The 24,468-nt window shown below is 52.3% G+C and overlaps 1 protein-coding gene and 1 long non-coding RNA gene across 2 annotated transcripts in view; both read right to left on the minus strand.

Annotated features, from left to right (window-relative positions):
• The window catches only part of LOC135288460 (maestro heat-like repeat-containing protein family member 6), a 135,074-nt gene that overhangs the window by 71,382 nt on the left and 39,224 nt on the right, over positions 1-24,468 (minus strand). The window lies entirely within an intron of this gene.
• Positions 18,583-20,866, minus strand: LOC135288570 (uncharacterized). The gene is made up of 3 exons (XR_010351629.1): positions 19,926-20,866; positions 19,137-19,692; positions 18,583-18,795 (listed from the first exon to the last, which is right to left on the minus strand). It is a non-coding gene; the product is annotated as an uncharacterized LOC135288570 (long non-coding RNA).

Genomic DNA, 24,468 nt, shown 5'->3' on the forward strand with positions numbered 1-24,468 from the left:
TTCCTTACTGAGCAATACTTCCCCCTAGCTGCATTAAGCATTCCAGCTGCACATCAGCAATTAAGGAGTCATTCCAAAGGGGCTGTACCCAGGATTTGCCAGAACTAACCCGGATCAAAGGGACCAGGTCATCTGATCTCTTCTTCTGCATCAGCAGAATTATTTCTTCAAGTCTCATCTGTCCCATCATGACACAGCCAGAGATGGCAGAGGAACAACAACAGTGTAATTGGGGCTTTCAACTTGAAAGCATTGGCTGAGCCAGATGCACCAGAGAGTGCATTTTGTCTGGCACAATTCCACTTGTCAGGGATCAGGCAAGGCAGGGAGGGAGGACAAGGCAGAAGGCATCTCCTCCCCCAGCCTCAGCCTGCAACACTGACACAGGCAGAGAGCCAGGGAAGAGATTTGTCATGATGAACCTGCCATAGGTGGCTTTGGGCTCGTGCTGTCACAGGATGACAAACTCAGACCCTGCATAGGATGCATCCATTTGGAAGGCTCCTTCTCCCTGACAGGAAAATTTATAAGTACATTCTGTCATAGGAGGTTTCTCTATTTCTGCCAATACAAAACCAGGCAATGTCCATTAATGTCCATCCCGTCTCAAAGGGTTCAGCTCAGAAAGTGCCCAAAGGAAAGGATTTCTGCTACAAAAGCAGGAGGAAGAAGTGGGAACATTTCTCATTTTGTGCTAAATGCCTTGTTTTCCTTACTAATTGTGACATTAGGAAGGCTGCAGGGTGATAAAAGGCATGTGCAGAATGGAGAGGAATATTTCCTTTTCCTGCACTGCATTTCCAGGGCCACGAGGTACCACTCCAGCTCCTGCCACTCAACACTTCAGACTGCAGGAATTTTCACTGCACTGCCAGAGAATACTCCCAGTGACTGGACTCTGGGAGAGTCCACTGAGCGCGTCAAGCAATTGAAATGCATTTAAAGAAATTTTTAAAAGAATGCGTTTTAATCAAGCTTTGCAAATGTCACCTCTGAGTCAAGACCAAAATGGTCATTTTAGGACAGACATGCCCTGTACCTACCTGCATGTTCAGAGTTCTCCTCCTTGCTTCTGCTGCTGGATCTTGGCCTGCAGAAAATGGAGGACAATGAACATGTGAGGAAGTAGAAAGAGAAAGGAGGGAATGGCTGTACCATGAAAGGAGGAAAACCGCCGGAGCATGGGCACTCTGATGAAGGAGGAAATGCAGCACAGAAACACACCAGGATGCAAAAATGATTAATTTTCCTTAAGCTTTCCATTGCAGGAGTCACAGAGAGCTGGCCAAGCTCTGTGTGAAACAATAGCCAAGTCCAGCAGAGGACTCATCTTGAGGTGCTTTGAAGCCCTGCCTCCTCTTCCCCACCACCACCTCTGCTCTTGGCACATTGGTGTTGGCTTTGACATTGTGCTGGGTCATCATAGATCGGCAAAATGCCTAAATACATGGGACACCTGGCTGTGCAAAATAACCACACTTTGGGATGGGAACACACAGGTGAACAGCACACTGCAGCAGCAGCAGACACCTTGGCTTACCTCATCTCCTGGGACTCCTGGGATTGCAGCTGCGGAGAGCTTTGCAGAGAGCCCACAGCACTGCCAAGAGAGGGACTTACTGCCTTGCCTATGGGGGGGATCAGAGGTGGTCCCAATAACCCCTTCTTCATATCCCCTCCACTGGAATACAGCAAGGAAGCCTGTAAAGAGTAGAACACAGTGCTCAGATCAAGCATGCAGCCTTGTCCCCATTCATGCCTCAAGACATTTAGATGTGCATTTAACTGTGACCTGGCAGGAAAAGACAAGGCAAACTGATGGAGCAGCTTGGCCTAGGATGGGGAATGTTGACCTAGGAAAGGGAAGTGGTGAGGGAGATCCCAGGGCACATATTTGGCACCTCTCCCCTTGAGCTCAATTTTCTACATTCCCAGCTGGAATTCACGTATTTGACATCAAAATGTTCTGAGGTGTCACTGCCTCCACCTGGAGTATAGGGTGTCATGGGAATGGGTTTAGATCACTATTCTCTCCCTGCCCCTTAGGTACCTCACAGCCAGTGCTGATCTCCAGTCATGTCCCCACAAAGCCATTCTGCAGGAGGCCAAAACCTGCTCTTCTCAAGCCCCTCATTTCTTCTGCTGCTGCCCTTCCCTCTTACACTTCCCCAGCAGCCTTTGAGACCAGATGCTGCTGCTGAGCTCGCAGGATGCTCGCTGCTCTCCAGCCCCCACACATCCACCATCTCAGCCTCACTGGCTTTTAGGATGTTGAGCAGAGCTCCCGGCCCTGCTGCTCTCTGCAAGGTCTCTGCCTGCCCAAGTTCCTCCAGGGCCCCCATGCCATGGCCAGGAATGCGAATGGAGGCAGCAGGGGCAGATGCACACCCTTTGTTTGTATCCCATCATTTCTGGGCCAGCTAAAGAACCAAATCAGGACCTGTTCAACTTCAGTGAGAGGGTCACTTCCTCTCACAGAGACACTGGGCCCTTTCTCAGCAAGGCTGAAATCAAGCCTTTGATTGGACATTTTGTCTACCAAAACTCTTGTTCATCTGCCTCCTCTGCACCCCATGGCAAACCCAAAACAACTGCAGCTCCTGGCCCTGCTGCCAAGGCAATTGTGTGCCTGGGCTCTGGGCTGCTCTCCCCATGGCCACTTCCCACCCCTTCCCTCTGGACAAAGCCATGCCACAGCACACAGCTGCCCAGAAGCTGATGAAGTCTAGAAATAGCAGCAGAGACAACTGCAGAGGGCATGGCTGTACAAGTCAAAAGCTGAGACAACCTGGAACTGACTTTGCAGGACTGCCTGCTCCAGCAAAGACCTTTTTCCATCCCAACCAGACACAGCTGACCAAAAACACCACCAAGACATAGACATGGCTCACAGATACCCATAGGTTACTAAATCTAGAAGGACAGCTTGTCCAGATTGGACAACTTTAGCTGCTCAACTTTAGCTGCTGCTGGTGTTTTCTCAGCCATGAGACAGAGGAGGAACCACAACAGAGCCCAGAAACCATTCAAAGACCTCTCCTGTTATTGACACATGCTGAGGATATGAAGTCTGCACTCCACAGCCACTGCAGAGACAGCCTGAAGCACAGTGTCCAGCTGAGCTCTTCTTTGGCTCAGCTGCTTCCCTGAGGTCACACCACAGGAAAAGATCTCCAATCTCTGCCTCCAACACATAAACTGAAAATCTACTGCACAGGACGTAGTTTGGTCTCCTTACCTTATAACATTTTTCTTCTGAACTCTGCTCCTGGTGTTTTCTACTGTCATTATCATAGCCAGTGCCAATGTCCTTGTTCTCTTTCTCCATGCTGTACATTTTATTATTGTTAGAAGAAGGAGAGCTGATCCTGATGGGAGGCAATGGCTTTGAGGGAAGGAGCGAAGAGGGACATGGCCGGAAAGACGTGGAGAAAATGAACCTAGTCATGCCTGCAAAGTGGAGGAATTTTCACTGCACCACCAGAGAACACTCCCAGTGACTGGGCTCTGGGAGAGTCCACTGAGCGCGTCAAGCAATTGAAATGCATTTAAAGAAATTTTTAAAAGAATGCGTTTTAATCAAGCTTTGCAAATGTCACCTCTGAGTCAAGACCACAATGGTCATTTTAGGACAGACATGCCCTGTACCTACCTGCATGTTCAGAGTTCTCCTCCTTTCTTCTGCTGCTGCATCCTGACCTGGAGAAAATGGAGGACAATGAACATGTGAGGAGGTAGAAAGAGAAGGGAGGGAATGGCTGTACCATGAAAGGATGTAAACATTCTTAGCGTGGGCACTCTGATGAAGGAGGAAATGCAGCACAGAAACACACCAGGATGCAAAGCTGATTAATTTTCCTTAAGCTTTCCATTGCGGGAGTCACAGAGAGCTGGCCAAGCTCTGTGTGAAACAATAGCCAAGTCCAGCAGAGGACTCATCTTGAGGTGCTTTGAAGCCCTGCCTCCTCTTCCTCACCACCATCAGTCATTCCTCAACTGTCATCCTAACTCCCCAATTCTGCTGTCTCTCCTTTTGGAGCCAAGTGGCTCCTACAGCCACACTGAAGCAGCAAGAGCTGCTCAGCTGAGACACGAGACTGTATGGAGGGCAGCTACTTTTGTACAGATGCCAAAGCTTGACTTTGCCTGCTCGTGCCTTAACCTGGTGACAGTCTCATGCTACATGTGGTCAGAGCACTGCTGTCTCCGAGAATGCTATGACACCTCCTGGCTCTTTCAAGAACAAAAAGGCTTTTTCCAACTCAGCTGCTAGGGGAGGATATTCAGATTGCACTTTAAAAGCCCTCCCAAAGATTTCCAATTCAAATGATACTTCTGTGTCTCCTTCTTTATTGTTATCACTCGGATAAGCTTGACAGCTACATTTTCTCTCCCATATCCAAGCCAATATCTTTCCATCAGGTACGGTCCTGTAACTCTTGTCTACCACCTTGCCCGCTTTGATCTTAAGCCCAGATCAAAATATTAAACATTGATCAGATTATACATCTATACCCCAAAACTTCTCTGGCATCTCATTTCACAGTGGAGGCCCAGGCACAGAGAAAATATTCCTGATGTTTACAGAAGCAGCACCTGAATTTGCAGACCCCTCTCCAGTAGCCAGTATTGGCCCATACGTAATCTCATGGGTGCAGAAGTTAGCAGTCAAGAATGACAGCATTCAAATATCTGCAGGACCCAGACCCAAGCAATTCACTTCCCAAAAAAGAGCACAACCATTCCAAAGGGAATCAATAGCCAAGTCCAGCAGAGGACCAATCCTGAGGTGCTTTGAAGCCCTGCCTCCTCTTCCCCACCACCACCTCTGCTCTTGGCACATTGGTGCTGGCTTTGACATTGTGCTGGGTCATCATAGATGGGCAAAATGGGGAATACACAGAGGTTTGCCTAAATACATGGGACATCTGGCTGTGCAAAAAAACCACACTTTGGGATGGGAACTCAGAGATGAACAGCACACTGCAGCAGCAGCAGACACCTTGGCTTACCTCATCTCCTGGGACTCCTGGAATTCCAGCTGCAGAGAGCTTTGCAGAGAGCCCACAGCACTGCCAAGAGAGGGACTTACTGCCTTGCCTATGGGGGGGATCAGAGGTGGTCCCAATAACCCCTTCTTCATATCCCCTCCACTGGAATACAGCAAGGAAGCCTGTAAAGAGTAGAACACAGTGCTCAGATCAAGCATGCAGCCTTGTCCCCATTCATGCCTCAAGACATTCAGGAATGCATTTAACTGTGTCCTGGCAGGAAAAATCAAGGAAACTGATGGAGCAGCTTGGCACAGGATGGGGAATGGAAAGGGAGATGATGAGGGAGAGACCATGGCACATATTTGGCACCTCTCCCATTGTGCTCACTCTTCTCCAAAAGTGGCTTCATTCCCAGCTGGCATTCACATATTTGACATCAAGGTGTTCTGAGGTGTCACTGCCTCCACGGGCATTTTGGATGTCATGGGAGAGGCTTTATAACTCCCTGCCTCTAAGGTACCTCACAGCCAGTGCTGATCTCCAGTCATGTCCCCACAAAGCCATTCTGCAGGAGGCCAAAACCTGCTCTTCTCAAGCCCCTCATTTCTTCTGCTGCTGCCCTTCCCTCCTACACTTCCCCAGCAGCCTTTGAGCCCAGATGCTGCTGCTGAGCTCTCGGGATGCTCGCTGCTCTCCAGCCCCCACACATCCACCATCTCAGCCTCACTGGCTTTCAGGATGTTCAGCAGAGCTCCCTGCCCTGCTGCTCTCTGCAAGGTCTCTGCCTGCCCAAGTTCCTCCAGGGCCCCCATGCCATGGCCAGGAATGCGAATGGAGGCAGCAGGGGCAGATGCACACCCTTTGTTTGTATCCCATCATTTTTGGACCACCTAAAGAACCAAATCAGGACCTGTTCAACTTCAGTGAGAGGGACAGTTCCAGCCAGGGAAAAGGTCTGAGAGCTCTGCTGACAGCACAGAAACTGAAAATTGACCACACTGCACTTAGCTTGGTCTCCTTACCTTATGTCCTTGTCCCTCTGAACTCAGCTCCTCTTCTTTTCTCCTGCTCTCAGCATACCCAATGCCATCTTTCCCATTCTCCTGCTCTCTGCTGCATATCAGGCTTGGCTTGGTAGAAGGAGAGCTCTTCTGGATGGGAGGCAATGGCTTGGAGGGAAGGAGCATAGAGGGACTGGCCAGGGAAAACCTCTTGGCAAGCAGGTAGCCAGACAGGCCTGCAAAGTGGAGACACAAAATATAAGAGAAACCAAAATGCAAACCCAAAGCATCTGAAGCTCCATATCTCGTGGGACACATTCCCTGCAAACTTCTAAACAGCTGCACAGGGCTACATTCTCTTGCTGGCAGACACTTGAGGCAGGCCAAGGGAAAACCCTGACCTACTTCCACAGGGATGCTACAGGAGCACCCTGGCCTCTGGGCTGCCCTGGGACAGCAGGGAGCCCAGAGCCCTGTGCTCTCCAGCAATGGCTCAGCTGCACATGCACCCTCCTGCTCCTCTCCCTGCCCCACAGCTGAGCAGCCCTCCAGCTCCACAGGCACTGGCAGCAGCACAGCTCATTGCAGGGCCACATGCAGGGCACAGCTGTTCCCTGGCAATGTGCACAGGCTCTCTGGGCTGCCACAAGACCCTTCCTCCCAACAGAGATTGGCCCAGCTCTACCCCCTCACCTCTGTGTGAGGCTGAGCCATGCTCACAGGGGAAGAAGTGAGTTAGGTGAATTCCCACCTTTATCATTAACATATCTAATGGGTGTGGCACTCAAGGGGAAGAATTTTTAATTTTAGAGAAAATTTATTTGGGTTCATTTTTCATGGAACTAGCCTGCATTTAATTCCTATGAACAGTATGGAGCTGGCAAGTCTGAAGGGAAAAGGCGAAGGCTCCAATGATAAGAGGAGAAAATATTCCTTCTTCAGTCTGGCCTGTGAATCCACAGGAAAAACCCACACCGCTGTGACTGCTATTTCTGTAAACCACCAAGTCCTGTCAGCAACAGGCAGGCCTTATTGGTGTTTCTGTAGCACTGTAATACCATCCTCAGGGTTGGACCTGACCAGCAAGCAGAGGAAGAATGGGAAATTTATCTGTAGTGAGACCTGACATTGATGGCAAGGAAAGCAACAGGACTTGCATCTCATGACCATGTCCAGTCTGTGCTCAGCTGTGGCCACAGTCCCTGTCCTGGCTGACAGTATGAGTGATTTGGCTGCTGTCAAAAAGGAGAAAGCAGAGTAAACTAATGACAGAATGTTGTGATGCCATGGGCATCCTTGTAGGATCATCTGTATCTGTCAGCCACCTACTCTGACCCAGAGCCAGCACTGAGCACCATGGAGCAGTTTTCCCTGAAATATGGTGGGATTGTTTTTCCATTTGGCTTCAGCCTTTCAGCTCCTTCCTATCCTCACCTTTTCCTTCAGAGGTTTTTCCTTTTCCAGTAAACTCCATCTTTGAACCCGTGCTTCTGCCTGGCAGAAGGATCTGGGTTTGAATTTGGGAGCACTCTCAGTGTAGCCAGCGACAGGAGCTTGGTGCCCAGCCTCAGAACAAGGCCGGGTGACTCCGATCGCCAGCGCTCGGCACAGAGAGGCAGAGCCAGACGCGTCTGCTGCCGCTGCGGCCGTGCCAGCCACAACCTTCACAGCCTTCACAGCCCCAGCGTGGGGCTGCCCCTTGGTGACACAACAGCCCATGGGGCTGCCCCTTTGTGATGCAATAGCCCGTGGTTCTCTCATTTCCATGGCTGCAAAACCCCACCCCAACTCCATCCCTTTCCCTTCCCTTCCCAAGGGCAGCCAGCCTTAAGCCCAGCCTGGCCACGCCTCAGGGTTTCACACTGTCTAGGAAGTAAACCCTCTCCAAAGCTACTTTTCAAGTCCTTTATTTCTGGAATTCCCACTCAGTTCTGGGTTGCAGCTGGTTGGTGTGGGAATTGGTTAATTTCTCTTCACATCAAACAAAGTGCTGGGACACAAAGAATGGCACCATGCTGTGGAAGTTAAAGCAGCTCTGCACTCCCCAGTAGATGAGCCCACAATTCAGCTGGCCGATAGCTTTAGGGAACAAATTGACCATCCAAACATTCCACTTTTGCTCTGCTTCATTGTTCCAGGGGTTTATTTCCTGCTTTCTTGATTGCAGAGACACCCAAACCCAACATAAACATCATCTTCCTCAAAACATTTCTGACCCTGGCAGTTCCTGACAATTCAAAATTTTCTTCATAGAAATAGCACTTGGCAGGTCATTCTAAAATACTCTCCAACAGAGCAGATAAAACTAATCATCCTTGATTTGGCAGAACTAAGCCTAACCCACGGGACACGTGGGTCTGATCCCTTCTTCAGCATCTGCAAAATTATTCTTCAAGTCTCATCTCTCTTATCTATTCAAAGATCTCTGCATTAGATGCCCCCAGTGTTCAGTGGGCTGACATGATCAGTGTATCTGTAGGGTGTAAATTTGCCATGCAAAGTTCTCCATTGTTGTGCAAGGGGTTTATTCCTGCTTTCTTTCCTGCAGACACACCCAAACCCAACATTACAACACCTGCCTCAAAGCAATTCTCATTTGGACTGTCCCTGAAAATTCAAACCTATACTCAGAGTGTTTCCCTGTCCCCAGGGACAGGCTCCAAGGCTGGGCTCTCTCCTGCATGGAATGAAGAAGAGCTGCTGCCCTTGCCAGTGGCTCCGGGGTCTGGTGATTAGGGCTTTGAATGCAGCTTTTGTACACACACTGCCTCTCTGGGCCAAGCAGCATTCCTGGACATTGGCACCACCTCTGCAGGCCAACATCCTCCAGGCACAGCTGCAGGAACGAGATTGCAGCAAGTTCTGGCTGAAGGAGTCTCCAGGCTGCAGCAGCCCTTCACCTGCAGCGGAATCATCTTGTGCTGCCATGGGAGAAAGCAAAGGGGGTGACGGGCTCTTTGCAGATGAGGGTCTCCTCCATGTGCTGCTGCTCGCTGGGCTGATACAGCTGCTGGTGCCCTCCCCTGCAGATGTACCAGGAGCCTGTCTGGAAAAATAACACTGCCAGTGCCAGTGCCAGCCACCCATCCCTGCCATGGCCCTGCCCGCAGGGCGTCCTGCCTACCAAACTGCTCCAGTCAGGTGATGTCAGACACCATCAAAATACATTCAAACTATGCATTTTACACATTCTTTCCAAATCATGGCCATGCAGTCCACATGCTGGAGGCAGACTGCTCTTGGCAGAATGGGGGAAGCCCCAGCAGCTGCTCTCCCCATGGCTGGATGGCCATGGCAGCAGAGCCAAGTCTCTCACCGTGCCCACTGCTGTTGGGACCCAGTGCTTTGGACATGTTCTCACTGAACTCAGGCTTCTGCTACAGCAGTATTGTGCCTTCACACATTTGATAAAAAAGAGTTGGAATGGCAAGGACTTCTTACAAGAGCTACCAAAAAAAAAAAAAGGGGAGGGAGGGGGTGAGTGAGTTAGAATAGTTTGCTCCTTTTTAATACAAGCATACCTGGATTGAAGCAGGGACACTGGGCTAATCGTACTGGGGACTGGTTTGTAAGCCTTGTCTCTAGCAATTCCCACCAGTCTGCAAGCATTTTTTTGTAGAAAGGGGTAGATAAAATTTTACTGCACATCCATGAGTAAGTTGAAGCCAGAACTCCAAGTACAAAACAAATACTCCCAAATTGGCCACCCATGGGGAAAGGAAGAAGAAAAGCAGATGAAACAAGTGCCACTGCAACTGAATTGCCTGCATTCATCCCATGGTCCAGCCTTTGTGGACAAAAGCACTTCAATTCAAACACACAGCTTAAGAGCAAGGAATTCAAGTGTTTTGAGAGCATTTAAAACCTGATTCCTATTACTTTCAAGGAAAGGTAGATGCTAAATTCCTTAAAAACACAAATATGTGTCTATTTGGGACTGCATCCTTCAAAGCAGGAATGGAAGTTCAGAATTGCAGAACTGTTTCCATTGGAAAAGGCCTTTAAGATCATAGAGTCTTCCCAATAACCTGACATCACTAACACTGCCAAGGCAACCACAAAAGCATATCCCAGGAAATGTTGGGAGATGAGACATCTTTCTTGTCTCCTTTGTCTCCCCAGGAGCCCCTTGGCAGGAGAAATGCCCACATGGGCTTTATCTGACTCCTTTCCAACCAGCCTTTCCCTCACTCCCAGGTCGCATTTGCTCTGCAGGCTTCACTAGCTTGTTCAACCCAGAGGAGCACTCAGAGGAGAAAATGCTGCCTGGTGTGGGGCTGTCTGATCCCTGTCCCATCTTGATTCCATCTGCCCCCTTCCCTCTCCCATCAAAGAGACCGAAGGATCCCCCACAACCCCACGGCACTGCAGCAGATCCCGGGCACGTTCCCTCCTCCGCTCCTTGGTGGCCCTGGGGAGGCTCCAGAGCCCTCCCTGTGTGCGGGACAGCTGCTGCAGCACCGCTGCGCCTGCGGGCCAGCAGCGCCCAAGGAGCAGCTGCGCAAGTTCAGAGTCTGAAACAGAATCCTCAGCGCACACAAATGACAACTGGCATTTCAGGGGCTGGCAGGAGAAGCTAAATCCATCTGCTCGCTGCCCCTGCTAGCCATGGCCACGGTGATGCAACTGGAAGAATTGCCCTTGCCCAGGAAGCTCTCAGGTAGAAGAGAGGAGCAAAAGCCACGTGTTTCTGAGCTGCTAGCTCCCAGTGCCTCAGGTTTTCCTTCCAATTTCTAAAGGGTTTGGGCTATTTTTACTGTTTCAACCCTTGTTGTGCACCCCTGTGAGCAAGTAAGAACCACAAACCCTCTCCCTCAAAGTCTTGAGGTAGTGACAAAGCAGAACTTGTTCTGGTGATTTTCTCACTTCTAAAAGAACTTCTAAAAGAACTAAAAGAACTCACTTCTAAAAGAACTAAAAGAACTAAAAGAACTTTTCTCCTGGTGATTTTACAATCCCGTGCAGACTCTGACAGCAAACCCATGCTGTAGAGGAAAGATTGACCTTGGAATTGTAGGGCACTTTCTGGGTGGGTGTTTGTCTTGGTTTGACCCGGAAGTGAGTTTTTGGAAGGGTTATGGTCAAACCAATCAGTGGCCAGATTTGAAATTGGCACCTGGTGTGGCCACTGGGATTTGGATACACCTCTGAGAACACACAGTGGTTAAAAGCAGAGCATTTGGAGAGAAACTCCGTCTTTGGAGTCCGGCAGGCAGGTGAGCTGGTCTGACGTCTTCCCCCTGCCCAGCTGCGTCTGGGTGGTGGAGGGGAAGGCCATGCGGCCTGTGGGGAGAGAGGCTGGAGCCCCTGCAAGAGGCAGGGGTGGAGGAGAACTGGGACGGTTTGGGCAGCCCCCCCGGGAGAGAGTGATAGAGTCTGTGCTGGCTTGGAATTTGATATCTCCTGCCGGCACCACGGCCAGGAGGAGAAGCGCGGGGGCGCAAGGTGCCCAGCCGCTGGGAGACCGGGCTGAGCTTTTAACTCTTTTAGTATTGAAACAATGGAAGCTGTAAAAACACTGATCCTCCCCAGCTGTGAGTTTAGAGAGGACGGAGGATAAGAAAGAAGAAAGGGTTTGAGTAGTTGAAGAAAATGCCAGCAGATGCGAGTACCTTAGATGGAAGAGATGATTGGAGTGGCTTTATCTGAACTTTTCTCTCACATAGCCACGACCGAAACAAATTTCTTCCAATAATGCAGAGACTGCACCTTGAGAGAGGCAGTTGGCCGGAAGCCAAGAGTGATAAGGCCGCAAAGAGAAATAGAGAGAACAAAGACAAAGGGGGAAAGTGTGGTGGAGCCCTCTGCCTTCAGCGAAAGATCTCTGTTCCTGAGACCCAGACCCCGAGAGAATAAAAATATAGGGGGGACAGGTGTCCCAAATGGTAAGAGGCGGCCACTTCTTAAAACTGGGTGATGCATTCTTAAAAGGACCTAAGGAGCAGTTTGGATCCATGGCCGGTAGTGAGAGCGCTGGACATAGGAAGAAAATGGTCACCACAGCAGATTCTCTCCGGGCGGCTGCCACGTGTGACACAGAAGCACAAGAAGTTCCAACTGTGTTTCCAAGAAAGGACCATGGTGCTAGAGGGAGACTCCTCTCCCCGGATGAACTGGGGGAGCATGTGTGAAGGAGGGTATTGGACTGAGATTTGAATGTTAGAGGACTAGGGGGAGGAGGAGTGTTTTGGGAGTGTTCCATTGTGGATTGTTGTGTCTGTTTTTTTCTTTTTCCCTTATGTTTCTGTGTTGTAGATTATTCAAGTGTTGTGTTTTTCCCTCCATCCCCAGGTGGGAGCCTGCTTTGTTCTGTTTCCGGGTCACATCTCACAGTAACCATTTTGGAAATACACCTTTCATGGGGGCCCTGGCATTGTGCCAGGGTCAAACCATGACAGGCATAAAGGTGTCACCTCTTGTTCTTCAATGAAGTACTGCTCAAGTTCATTACTCAGAGCTCTAATTTGCATTCCCTTTAAAACCTGCTTTATTAGCTGCTATTCTCTGTTATTTTACCAAATGTCCCTTTTTTCTTGAGACTGTGTCTTTTTTTTTTAGACAAGTCTCAGTACTCCATCTCCAGCAAAAGGTGTCACAACAACTCTAACATGGAATCATGACACACCAAGTGCTGCAATGATGACAGTGACTGCCACAAATTCATTTCACAGCAGCCTCCAATTTGGGAGCCAATCCCACCAGGAAGAATTTTCTCCTTTCTGCCTCTCTCCTCCTGATCTTTCTATCAAGGAGATTCCTGATGGTTGGATATCAAACCCAGCACTGCCAGACATTCCTGTAACATTCCTGCCCTAGAATAGCCCAGGTTCCTCCCTGGCCAGCAAGCAGATAATCCAAGGCTGTGTGGTTCTGCAGAGCCTCATTTGTGTTGGTTGGAGCTCACAGTATGTGCTACTGGACATTTTCACTGCATCACTTATTATTTCTTGTAATAATTGATTTAGCTCTAATATAAATTGGGGGCAGCCATGCACAGCCAGGGGTTTCCGTTTCCCCAGTGGGCCATTGTTAAGGGCTTGGAGCACACCTGGGAGATGGGTTCTCCATGGGGACAGGTTCCCATCTCCTCATTTTGTCAACTGCTCTTTTAACAACCCCTTCACCTGTTCAATCAATCCTGCAGCTTGTGGATTGTCTAGCACATGAAAAACCCAGAAGTCTTAATGTCTTTATTTCTCACAGTAATAGAAAAAGCACTCTGCATCACAGTATCAGCAAACCCTATGAAAATACCCAATTTCATCCTGTCCTCCTTTATTCATTACACACAATATACAAAGTTTACCACTGACATTTGGGTCGTGGCCAGTCCTTTTCTGTAGGGTATTTAGTGTTACAGTGAGCAGCCAAAGCTAACAAATTACAGTTTTCAACATTATTTCACATTATCCATTTTTTATGGGAAGAGGAAAACAACTTGTGTTTTTGGGAAGACGAGGGTGAATTTTGTTAATGACACATTGGAAACAACACCAACAGAAGGAAAAACTGTTGTTGGAACACTCCCACATGAAGTGACAGAAAAAGGTTGGTGTCTTGAGCTCAGGTTTGTTTGTGTGATATAATAATATTAATATTAATAGTAAATAGTTTCACTTGCACAAATGAACCTGACCTCAAGATTTAAACTTTCCTCTGTCCCTCTATGTGGGAGCATTCCAAAACCAATTCTTCCTTCAGTTGGTGCTGTTTCCAATGTGCTGTTAACAAAATTAATCTTTGTCTTCCCAAACCCACAAGTTCTTTTCCTTTTTGCATATGCAATTTTTGGATGCATTTTAATACATCTGGCATTAAAAGACTTTTAAGTGCTTGCTCACTGCTCCAATCTCTTTTTAGGGCATGGTTTCTGTTTTACCAAGAAAAAAAAGGAAAAAGAAAAGAAAACCAGGAATTTCTGGCAGGACTGATTCCTCACATTTACATTTAACAAGTGACATTTTGCTGTGATCTGGCCAGACTCTGCCAGTTTTGTTTTACCAGTGGGCAGGGTCAGCACCAAAGACACAGACTCCAACTGAAGGAATCGGTGTCATTTACTGCAGCTCAAAGCAGCAAAGGATCACAAAAGGAGCAGCTCAGCAATGCACTCAATCATCAGAACCAAAGATTGCCTGCAGTGATTAAGAAAGATCCAGCACCTGTTACCCTCAGCCTTCAGCATCCCCCAGATCCACACAGCAGCTGGGGGAAGCTGTCCCAGCCAAGGGCTGCAGATCCACTCCTGGACACTGGGAATTCCTGCAGGTGCCTCCAGCCACAGGTGAGGCTCCAACCTCGCTGTGAGAGGGCCCAGCTCTGACAGTGCTGAATGAACAAACTGACAGCACTTCCAGTGTGGGAACATCTGGTTTCATCCTCCTCTTGGGTTCCTCCCAAAGCCTGGTCAGGGCTCAAGGAGGAACCAAGGGAGCTGACTTTGATCCTCCAGCCCCAAACAAGGCCAGATGTCAGATTTCATGGCCTTGTCCAGCTTCTAAATACAGAAAGGTCAATACATATTTCACTAATAAGTGGCTACATCTATCACAGTGCTAATGACCATGCATATTTCATCAGTGAGCATATACAAAGATAACCTTTGGTTGGAAGGTTCATCCAGAGGTCACCTTTGGCTCAGGGCTTGCTGCTCAGGCCTCACTCAGGGCTGTTATCCAGGCCTTGGCACTTCAGGGACATGGTTTAGTGCTGGGCTTGACACTACTGGGTGAACAGCTGGACTGGATGAGCTCAGAGGTCTTTTCCAACAGAAATGATGCTGTGATTCCATTATTCTATCCGCTGCATTTAGCTAGGTCTATTTGAGCAGCATTACTTTGCTCTAAAAGTTCCCTCTTGCTCAGCTCCTGTGGCCTATGGCAGCAGCTCCTTCAGCTCCTGGTGCTAAGCTGCTCATGCTGAACGAGACGACTCGGAGAGTTGAATACAGTCCATGCAATTCCTTCTGGGACACAGAGAGGGGAGGGTGTGGAAACAGGAGCATTGTTTGGTATGGCCTCCTCTCTGCCCTTCATGCCTTTCAGCGCTGTGAACCAGCCAAGAGCTTTCTCCAAGAGTGCAGTGAAGCAGCTGTTCCTGTCCCAGGTCTGGCTCTCTCCAGTCTCTGACCTCGCCTGGTTTTGTCCCTCTTGCTGTGCCCTCTCTTCCCCCAAGGCTCAGTGCCTGCTGCCCAGGACTCTGGGACTGGCTCAGATCCAGTGGTGGAGACTCTCCTTTCTTTGCCCTTGGAGCTGCCTGGGCACAGCAGCCTTTTCCATCTGGAAGCTCCCCATGGACTGGGAGTCCCCAGCTCCGTTCCTTGCACAACCTCCAGGAGCCCAGGGCTGCCATCTCAAGTCCCTGCTGGCACTGGGGGCTCCCAGGTGCCTCAGGCTGCTGTGACACCGCTGCACACGGGAGGGAAGAGTGGCAGGGGCTGTGCTGAAAGTCAGCTCCATGTGCTGCTGCTGCTGCTGTGGGGTCATTTGTCCAGCGCTGGCCCAGAGTCAGGGATCAGATCCAGGCCCTGCTGCTGCTCCCTCGGGATCAGCCCCAGTTTGGGTGTTGCTGTCAGGGCCAGCAGGAGCGGTGGCTGGAGCAGCAGGTGCTGACAGTGCCCCAAGCCCTGGGGCTGGAGGGGTCCCTGGGCCGGGCTGGGCTGGGAGGGAGCTGCCCCTTGTTCTCCCTCTGCCCCAGGCAGAGCTGGGCTGGGCACAAGTGGGGCAGCACAGCCACCAGGGAGTCTGCGAGTCTCTTCCAGCTCTGGCTGCTCAGAGTTTGGGCCTTGGAGCCTCAGGTGGCCAAAGGCAGCTGCTCCTGGTGCCTCTGTGTGCCCCTGTGTTCAGCAGTGCTGCTCCATCAGTCTGTGCCCAGCAGTGGGGAAAAGCCTCAGCCCTGCAGGGCCAGGAGCTGCCGGGCTCTGCCTGAGCAGCTCAGCCAGCAGGAAGGGAGCTGCTCCATACGGGAACCAGGAGCAAAGGGCTGCAGCACCTCGTGCTGGGGCAGAGCCCAAATTCTGAGAGGGAATAACAGAGTTATTCATGTGCATTGGTGTGTCAGCACTGCAGGTGCTGTGCCTGCAAACACAAGGTTCGAGATCTGCAAAAGAATTCTGCAGCTCTTGACTGGATCAGGATGTCAGCAGTGCTGAACTCCAGCACAGTCCAAATGAAACACATCACACCTCTGCTCATATCTGCTAGATAATTTTCTTCAGGGTATCCATAGAAAAGGAAACAGAGGAGGAGCCTACATTTTCATTGTTTATCAGAAATATTTCTCATTTTGCTGTACATTCCTTTTGTAGGAGTTCTCTGAGTTCTCTGTTAAAAACACTGGACAAAAAAGGAAAGAAAAAAATATGAAAGATAAAACCAAAAAAACAAATGTGTAGTGAAAATCTTTGGTAACTTTGCATTAAGAGGCAACTGATTTTTTAAGAAGAGAAATCAGTTACTCTGTAAATGTTCTGATGGCATGGATTCATCTTACTGACCTCAGCATCCCTTTTTAAAACATTCAGGGTTTTGTTTGCAATATTATGTTATTTTAAATTGTGATTGAATCAATAGGAAATTGAAAGATCTATTATGCATTTATGCATTACTGTGTCTTGAGTGTAAAAATATTGCAGTTTGAAATTTGGATTTAAAGTGTTGCAAATGAAAGTTATAAATCCCAATAGATTGTGTGACAGCAGCTTTTCCTAGAGGATGTGCAGCACTCTAAGGACTTCATCAGTGGGTTTGGGGGTACTTGGACCTTTGTCCTGTGCCACTCTGAGAATGTCATAGAATGGAACTTCACCTGCCACCAGCCCAGGTCACCCTCTGCCACCAAAGCTCCTTGGACCTTGTGTCCCCCAGGCAAGCACAAAGTGTTTGAGCTGCTCCCCCTTTTGCACAAACCCACAGAGAGCTGGGATTTTTCCAAGTCTCATGTCTGCATTGGGCCAAATTCCTAGAGAAGCAGCAGCCCATCCCAATGAATATGGCGAGTTATGTGGATGGTTGTGAGCTCCACTTCCTACCTAGAAATCCTGAATCTGCTTCTGAATGCTGCTCCTTCAGCTCTTGGACGCCTTCTCCCACAGAGAAGGGAAAAAATACCCTGGCCACCAGTTAAATGGTGAGTTATGCTAAAGTTACTGCTCTGTGGGAAACCCCTATCCATCCATATCCTATTAATATATCCATACCTGGGGGTGTGCATGGTTTTGTCTTGTGTACAAAGGAAGGAGTGTGCAAGCAACATGACTGACACTTTCACTGTCCATGTTCATCCCATACCCATGGGTACAGAGACATTATGGTAACCCGGGCACACACAGAGCCTTCTGTCCTTGGGTATAGAGACATCCAAGAGCCCCTGGCACACACAGAGCCTTCTGCCCATGGATACAGAGACATCCAAGAGCCCCTGGCAAACAAAGACCCTTCTGTACATGGATACAGAGACATCCAAGAGCCCCTGGCATACACAGACCCTTCTGTCCATGGATACAGAGACATCCAAGAGCCCCTGGCACACACAGAGCCTTCTGCCCCTGGATGCACAGACATCCAAGAGCCCCTGGCAAACAAAGACCCTTCTGTCCATGGATACAGAGACATCCAAGAGCCCCTGGCACACACAGACCCTTCTGTCTCTGGAGGATGGAGCGTGGTGGGTGGGGGTGGTTGGTGGGCAGCGAGTCCCGGACAGCAGGCCAGACCCGGCTCCAGCCCTGCCAGGCCCTGCCAAGGCTCAGTGCCAGCTCCTCTGGAATGGGAAAGCCCTTCAGCATTGTCCCTGCCCAGAGGGACAGTGCTGGCCTGGCAGCACAGGTTGTTTTCCCCTCAGGCTGCAGGAGATGAGAACACAACACTTGCCAGCACTGAGTGCGAGGCACAGCTGCGGGTGCTCCCCATGAACCTCAGCTCTGGGAGCACTGTCTGCCCCAAGCTCCAGGGGCTGCAGTGGGAGCCCGGCTGGGCTTTGCCCCGGGGCCATCCTGCAGGGACAGCTGGAAACAGGGAGCATTCAGCTGCCACAAACAGCCAAGCCAGGGCTGCAGGGCAGCTGCTCCAGCCTGGACTGCACTGCTGTGTGCTGTGCTCTGGGGCTGGGGCTCCCCACACAGGGGACTGGACTGGTGTGCCAGAGGAGACAGAGAAGCTTCAGCTTCAGCCTCACTGAGGTGGCTGCGTGGGCTGGGAAGAGTGGGGAGGCTCAAGGGGATTCACAGAGCTCATCCTGCTGCAAGGATGAAGAAAAGGGAGTGGGAACTCAGCAGTGAGGAGAGCTGAGGGCTGGAGAGTGGCTCTGAATGACACTAAAATCCCACTGGACCTCTGAGACATTGCTGCTCCTCAGCCAGTGACAGCACGAGTCCCTAAGCCTGGGGCTCGGCCTTCCTTGTGGTCAGGGGCAACACGGAAGGCCAGCAAGTAAAGGAGACTGCGATGGGCTGGGAATTCACTGGGGGAAAAAAGGGAGCAGTTGAGAAGTAAAAGGCAGGTGGGGGAGAGAACTGTTCAGAGAAGGGCTGAGCTACATCTTGAGCAAGCTGAAAAATGTCATTTGGAGTCATCCCAGATTGATTTGATTTCAAAAGGTATTGAACAATTTTAATTTTTGGGAGGTGTCATGTTTTCCCTTGGAGGTGTCCACGCTGCAAACTTGAGCTGCGTTGTCAAAATGCTCAAGCAAGTCTGTGCTGCAGGTGACACCATTTCTTCTTTGGCTGATGCCAGCCCGGTGCTGAGCTCCAGCAGAGCCCTGCCAGAGCCCAGAGCAGCCTCAGCATCTGCAGAGCCTGGCTGCAAGGAGAGAAAGCAGAAACTGCCCGTCAGCTGAGGGCTCCTGTCCCCTTGTCCCAGCTGCCCACAGTGCCCAGGCCGTGCTGGCTGTGCCCAGAGCTGTGCCCAGAGCTGCCCATCAGTGCTGCCTTGGGAAGCAGGGCAGGAGGGCAGGACATGTGCCCAGCCTGCAGCCAGCCATGGCACATCCAGCCCTCAGCAGCTGCCCAGAGCCAAAAAGCAGCTGGGCAGTCGACCGAAGAATTTGTTGCATCCCTCCCAGCAAAGGGGGGAACCTTTGGTGCCCAGCCAGGCCATGCCATGCCCAGATCTGGGAGCATCCCCCTGGCTGTGGAACTCACCTGCAAATTGGGTGTGGAGTGTGTCTTTAGAGAAGCTGCCAGAATCCAAGTCCATCATCTTCAGCTGGCCAGGCCAAGGAAGAGATTGTCGTCCTTGAGGTTGTCCTTGCTGTCTCCAGCAGCAGCCCCACCTGGTACAGCTTCTCCAGGAGCTCCTTCTCCTTCCCTGGGACCAGACCAGGCTGTCAGGGCTCTGCCCAGGGCCCCAGCCATCCATGAACCAGACAAGCAAAACCAGGGGGGATGGTGGCCACCAGTGCTTGCCACACCAGATCTCCAGCTCAGCTCCAGCCCAAGAGCTGCATGTTCCCTTCTGCTGACCCCTGCTCAGAGCTACAGGCAGGACAAAACCAGTCTGGTTTGCTTTGCCACTGAGTGCCAAGAAATGTGTGGAGCTCCTACCTGCCAGGCCCCTGGATCCAACTGTGCACATGGATCTCTCCCATCTTCTAGGGCCGAGGAGCGCCCTGCACCCAAGGATGGCAGAAAAGCTCTTCTAATGATGGCCTGTCCGAGGGTTGCATGGACAAACACCTCTTAATGACATCTTGGCATTCTGGGGAGACAAACCAGAAATCACCAGTCACTTGGAGAAGTTTCCCCCTGTTCCTGTACCCAGGCCATACTGGGTGTGCCCAGACCTGGGCCTAAACTTCCCCATGGATTCTCTGTTTAGAGGAGAGCAGGACATGTGCCACCTCCTCAGCAGCTGCCAGAGCAGGATGCCCATCAGCCCGCTGCTGTCTCCCAGCACTGGTATTCCCCCTGTGCCCAGAGATGAGGATTCACCTTGAGAGAGCCGTGGTGGGAACAAGATGCGCCCCCAGATGATCTCCTGGCCCCTCCTGAACGGGTGCTTCCTCACAACCAGCTGGTACAGCAGGAGGCCCAGGGACCAGATCGTCGCTGCCTCGCCATGGTAGCTTTGGTGCTGGGTCCACTCTGGAGGGCTGTAGGCCAGGGTTCCTGTGGAACACAGACAGAGCTCAGCAGGGGGATGCTGCTGCTCCCAGAGCCTGGCCCCAGCATCCCTGGGCATGTGGGGGCTGCTCTAGCAACACACGGGGTGACCGCTGCCCTCTCACCATCACCTGGGACTTGTGTACAAACTCAGGGCTGGAAAAGAAGCCACTGGTGCTGGAAGAGGGCAGCAGAAACCCTGGGAAGGCCCAACCATGACACAGAAAGGAAAAACCCACCCACTGGTGGAGAAAACCCACTCTCCTCTCTGCCTGCATGGGCCCCCAAAAAATGTTAATAAGCCAAGGCAAACAAGGGGAGTGGAGCAGTCCAAGCCCCTCCTCCCCTGCACACCAAACCATCCAGGCCATGGGTTCAGACCCCCCTCTCCACTACCCCCATGGGGGTTTTTGTCGGGCTGGCTGCACCAGCTCCAGCCCCAGCCCAGGCCACAGTGGGTACTGAAGGCTGTCAGCAGGGCTGGGAGCTGGCCTCCCTCACACCCCAACCAAATGAACTTGGGTCCAGCATTAATCCCATCCCAGCTGCAGTAGGGGGAAGCCCCGGTGCTACACCCAGGCTGGGCCATGAGATGCCCAGGAGCATCCCCTGCGAGGGCTCACCTGCAAACTGGGTGTAGGCTGTGTCTTGGAGGAAAGCGCCACAGCCAAAGTCGATCAGTTTCAGCTGCCCGCTGGCCAGGTCAAGCACGATGTTCTGAGGCTTGATGTCCCTGTGCAGGACCCCGCAGCTGGTGCAGTGCCGCACGGCCTCCAGCACCTGGCGGAACAGCCCCCGCGCCTCCTCCTCCGGCAGGAACCTCCGCTCCGCCAGGAAATCCGACAGCTCCTGGCACCGTTCTGGACGCTCCAGCACCATCAAGAAGCTGTCGGGGAGCTCAAGCCACTCCAGGAGCTGAATGACACCAGCACAGCCACAGGACACCTTGGCCAGCAGCACGATCTCCAGGGGCGCGCTGGTGCCGTCGGGCTGCGGGAGGAGCGCGATGCCATCAGTGGAGCTGAGGCCGTGCCAGGGCTCTGGGACCCCTCAGCCAGCCTGGGATGCTCTGCATGCCCTGCTCAGCCCACGCCCACTCTCCCCACAGGTCTCCTGGTGGCTCCCACCATGCCAGGCCCCGGCTCCTCACCGCCCGGCACGGCCCGGCTTCTGCCGCTGGCCCCGCTCACTCACCAGCTCGCTCCAGTGCCGGATGCGATCCCGCGGCACGCGTTTGATGGCCACCTATGAGCAAGCGAGAGCAGCAGGCTGAGCTCAACGCCCGTCCCGCCGCACCCTGACCTTCTCCTCCTTGTCCTCCTCCTCCTCCTCCTCCGCCCGCCGCCGGCCCCGCCGCTCACCGGGGCACCGTCCGAGAGCCGCGTCGCTGACCAGACGCTGCCAAATCCTCCGCGCCCCAGCAGGGAACCCAGGCGGTAGCGCTCCTGCAGGGCCTCCTGCGCCTTCCCTGCGGGCGGGACGCGGCTGTCAGCGCTCGGCCCGGGGCCAGCAACGGCCCCCGAGCGCCCCTCACCCGCCCCGGCCCGGCCATCCCCCGGCGTTCGCGACACGGGAGGCTCGGGGCCGGCGGCTGCGCTACCGAGCGGCGGAGCTCGGGCCGGGCAAGCCGCAGCGGAGGCGGCGGGAGAGGCAACGCCGCCTGTGTCCTCCGCGGGCCCCGGGAGGAGCCGGGGCCGGGCTCGGGCTCGGGGTCGGGGCCGGGACTGGACCCTGCGTCGGTGCCGGGGCCGGGCTCGGGCCAGGCGGAGCCAAAAGCCGGCGATGCCGCCCCAGCCCCAGGCATTGACGCCCGCCCAGCAGCGCCAGCGCCAGCACGGCCAGAGCCGGGCTGAGGCCAGGCGGCGGCGGGACGGCCGGGGGCGGGCACGGGGCAGCCCCGCCCGGGGCCGGGGGCGGGCCGGGGGCATGGCCCAGCCCGGCACGGGGAGAGGGAGGCGGGGAGAGGAGAGGGACGGCGGGAAAGGGAGAGAGGGAGAGGTACGGGACAGCGGGAGAGGGAGAGGAGAAGAGACTCTAAAAGTTTCTTCTGCCGCTGCTGCTGCCGCTGCTGCTGCTGCTGCTGCTGCCGCTGCTGCTGCCGCTGCTGCCGCTGCTGCAACTGAAGCTCCGGGGCCGTTTGTCCCCGTGTCCGTTTGTCCGTTGCCCGCTCGCCCCCGCCCCGAGCCCCACGTTCCCCGAGGGCAGCCCCTGAGCCTGTCCAAACACGGGAACTTTGCCGAGTTCAGCCCAGACCCAGAGTCTGGACTCCTGCACAGCGGCTCAGGAATCCCCTCGGTCACTGCTGTGCATTGTCCCTGCTGAGGGTCAAACACTCTCAGAGCGCATTCCCTGAATGCAGAATTTGTACCTGACCCAAGCACTGCACTTACCTCTCCAGCATTGATTTCCAAGAAAAACGGGAAGCCAAAGTGTGTCTAGGTCATGGTATCTTAAAATGTCTAAAACTTGCCAACTCATGGATCTTAGAAGTGAGATCTGTTTGGAATTAATGGGATGGACAACTAGTGCAAGATGGGAAAGGGGAGCATAAAAATAAATCGAGAAAAACGTCTTGAATTGTTTCAATTTTCATTTAATTTCTTAAAAGCTCTTTCAGTTTTTCCAGAGTCTTCTCCTCAGTCCTGTTTGTTTTTTCCAAGAACCTTTCCCGGAGAATGAGGTGCAGCTTCTTTCACAAGGTGTGCCACCAACTGCAGCTTTCCACACTGTGGGTGCAGCACAACACTTGCAGCAAAGCAGGAGAAATATGTGAAGAATTTGACAGCTTGTTCTTTTCTTTTCCTTGTGGGCTGGGCAGTTGTGCCATTGGTAAGGTTTTCATTGTTACTGTTCTACCCTGAGAAAACATGACAGGTTAACAAGAACTCTTAGGGAATGCAAGCCTGACTGAATACAGAGAAACAAACTCTAGAGCCTGCAGCCAGAAGTGGAGAGCTGTGTGATAATCATTCCAACACCCCCAAGGACATCTTGAAAATGATCTAGAAGATGAAAATGGGCTGACAGGGAGTTTGTTTCTGTCTTCAGTCCAGATTCTTCTACATCTGAAAACAATTCCACAGTCTCCATCTAAATCAAGAGTACAATCAGTTCATGAAAAGCACCAGAACAAACTGTAGCTCTCAGGAGATGACTGAAAGAATCTGAAAAGGGAAAATGCAGGAGAAATGCATTTCTCAGCACTGCAGTACTTGCCCACCTGAAACCCTCCTCCATTTCCTCTGCATGCCTGGATCTGTTGGTGTCAGTTCTGTATTCGCTGGTGCCTCCAGCCCTGAATCCCCTCATCTACAGCCTGAGGAACCAGGAGCTCAAGGCTGCAGTGAGGAAACTGATGACTGGACATCATAGGAAGCATTAAAGTGATTGCCAATTTTGGCAAATCACTTGTAATAAAAGTCATCTTTTATAGCGCTTTCAGTTTGCGTCTTTGATTTCCCTGTCATTTTGCTTTTTTAATATTCTTCCTAAAGCTAGACAATTGTTTCTGCCATGTCTGACTTTCTTTCTCTCCACCTTCCCTGTGGCCACAGACTGTGCCAATGAGGGGCTGCAGTCTCAAAGGTTTTAAAGGAACTAAAGGATCTCCCAGCAAAGTTTTCTGCAGAGATCCCTCTATTCTTGCCTTCTCTGGAGCTGCAGCAGCAATGTCGGTGTGCAGAGCTGGGGCAGATCAGTGCTGGCACAGCAGCTGTGCCCAGCAGCAGCAGCAGCAGCACTTGGTGTTGCCAGTGCTGCTGCCGTGGCCCTGCCCCGCTGCCCTGGTGGCCCTGGTGTTGCTGCAGGGCCTGAGTGCTCTCGGGGCCGGGCACAGTCCTGGGGGTGGCAGTGCCGGGGCTGCAGCAGGGACAGGCCATGGGCACTGCTGGGGCAGCGCTGACGCCTCAGGCCAGGCCCTGGGGGCTCCAGGCTCCTTGCCCAGGCTCTCTCAAGAACACGGCCAGGCCAATGCTCAGCACAGAAAAGCCCCAGGGTGAGCAGCCCCAGGCTGGCCGTGGGCAGGCTGGGGGCAAAAGCATGGCTGGGGCTCTGCAAGGGCCCTGGTGGAGACGAGAAGGAGCAGCAGAGCAGGGGCTGATCCATCCCCAGGGTGCTGCACAGCCCAGGGCAGCGTCCCAGAGCGTCCTCATGGAGCTGCCAACAACATCCCCCCTCTGCAGCCCTGGCCTCTCCCCCAGCTCACAGAGGTGCTGCATCCTTGCAGGCACAGCCATGGCAGCACTGGCTCAGGAGCCCCTGTTTGCATTGCACAGAGCAGGCAGGAGCACCCCCATGCTGCTGCTGTGGGGACATGAACCTGAGGGAGCACAAATGTCATCAGCCCCTGGGGCCAGCAAGGGCTGGGGGACAG

The sequence above is a fragment of the Passer domesticus genome, chromosome 33 (assembly GCF_036417665.1).
Source record: "Passer domesticus isolate bPasDom1 chromosome 33, bPasDom1.hap1, whole genome shotgun sequence".
In the NCBI taxonomy this organism is placed as follows: domain Eukaryota; kingdom Metazoa; phylum Chordata; class Aves; order Passeriformes; family Passeridae; genus Passer; species Passer domesticus.